At 52.4% G+C, this 1,947-nt stretch overlaps 1 non-coding gene across 1 annotated transcript; it reads right to left on the reverse strand.

The window, feature by feature from the left end:
• Positions 1–722: 722 nt before the first annotated feature.
• Positions 723–795, reverse strand: TRNAR-CCU. The gene has a single exon. It is a non-coding gene; the product is annotated as a tRNA-Arg (tRNA).
• Between the last annotated feature and the right edge of the window lie 1,152 nt (positions 796–1,947).

Below are 1,947 nucleotides of genomic sequence, written 5' to 3' on the forward strand. Positions count from 1 at the left end.
GGCAAACTCTGCCCTATTGTGCTGGGAGCCATACGGAGGCTTCAGCTTTCTCGGGGCTTCTAGAACTTGACATGAGCATCAACTATATGCTTAGTTTTTGTCCTCTGTCTTTGCATCAGAAAGTCCTGCTGAACGAGGGATCCCCTGGGGGAATATGGCCAGCACTGCTGGGACAACAGAAGAGGCTGGGCTTGTGACGACTCCTGAAGACGAGACAGATGCACAGCGCACACCATCCAGCATCAAACTCTGTGCTGTGGGCTACAGATGCCGTCCCAGTTCATCGAAAGAGGCCCAGGAGGCCGATGTGTTCAGGGGAGGCTCCCTGGAGGAGGAGTCCTTGAAAGAGACACTAACAGAGAGGGAAGCCCAAGAGAAAGGACTGTCTGATGGGTGAAGGCAGAGGGGCAGGCTCCACCCTGCAGGGTTCCAGATGGGGAGGCAGGAGGGCAATGGTGGGAAGTGCGTGCCTTGCTGGAAGCAGAACGTAGAACAGAGGTCCTCAAATTCCAGGCGACAGGAGACAGGGGTCCCCTCTCACCCCTCCTCTCTGCTCCTCCATCATCACAGCTGGGTGGGAAGGGAAGGACGCATGGGCTGGGTGCTTTTTACGTGGCAGACGTCATGGCAAACGTTTTATCTTGTTTTATAAATATTTATTTATTTTTATTTTATTATGTATTGGGCTGCACCAGGTCTCAGTGAGGACATGTGGGATCTAATTCCCTGGCCAGGGATCGAACCTGGGTCCCCTGCATTAGGAGCCCGGAGTCCTAGCCACTGGACCACCAGGGAAGTCCCTGGCAGACATTGTATGTTTAATCTTCACATCTGTCTATGGAGAGACCCCATTCCTATTTCTTAGAGGAGAAAGGCAAGGTTTGGGTTTTGAAAAGCAAGAAAAGCGTGGCACTGCAGCTGCTCCTGGTCTGCTCATGGCCAAGGACCCAGGTCGTCCCCAGCTGGTCTCAGAAGATCAGAAATAAACTGAGCTGAGAGACAACTGTCTGGAGTCCCAGCACAGGGTGACCCCCCAGGACCCGGGGAAGAGGCCCACGTTTCGTTTTGAAAGTGGGATAATTCCAGATACACTGCTTTGTACGCTGCGTTCCTGGGAAATCTCACGGACAGAGGAGCCTGGTGGGCTACAGCCCCTGGGGTTGCAGAGTCAGGTACCAAATAACATTTTTTTGGACATGTTTAAATTTACCAAAAAACTGAACTGACCTTACTGAGAGCTCACTGTACCCCCTTTCACCCCCATCCCCTGGCCCTCAGGTATCCTCACAAAGGAATACTGGGTGGGGGCTTCGGAGGCCCGTTTTAGCTGCTCCATCTCCTAAGAACCCCCGATTCTTTAAGCATCTACTTCACTAAACAGTGAGTTTATTCTTCTTCTTACGTCTCCTTGTCACTTCCTTTGCAACGATCTGGGACCCACCAGCCCTTTGAATGATGGCCTCAGGTTTGTCCAGAATGGTCACCAAACGCTGAACATCATGGGGCCTCAGTGACCAAGTGCCGGCGACGGGGAATGCAGGCAATAAGCCTGTGGCTTCCAAGTGGCCTTGGTCAGTGGGCTGCCCTCTTGGAGCCTCAGTCCCTTCATCTGTAAGACAGGCATAAATAATTGACGTGCCTCGGGGGCTGCTGAGGAAGTTTAATGATGCAACGTAAGTTGGGTTCTCAGCCCAGTGTCTCCCACGGACTCAAGGCTTAATAATGACTTGCATTCAACCAGAGTGACATTTTCTGCATCCCTGAGTTGTCCTTTTGAATTATTTTCTGAGCCTCTGTCCCTGCTGCCCTCTTCCAGGGCCTTCCTGCCTGGGCAGGAGGGGTCATGCACCCACACTTGCAGCCTGGAGTCCTCTGAGTGCCCAGCCCCTTCTGCTTTGTTTTTCAACTTCCTTTTTACTCCAAATCCTCATGCCGTCGGTGGTGTGT

Source organism: Bos indicus x Bos taurus, chromosome 29 (assembly GCF_003369695.1).
Source record: "Bos indicus x Bos taurus breed Angus x Brahman F1 hybrid chromosome 29, Bos_hybrid_MaternalHap_v2.0, whole genome shotgun sequence".
In the NCBI taxonomy this organism is placed as follows: domain Eukaryota; kingdom Metazoa; phylum Chordata; class Mammalia; order Artiodactyla; family Bovidae; genus Bos; species Bos indicus x Bos taurus.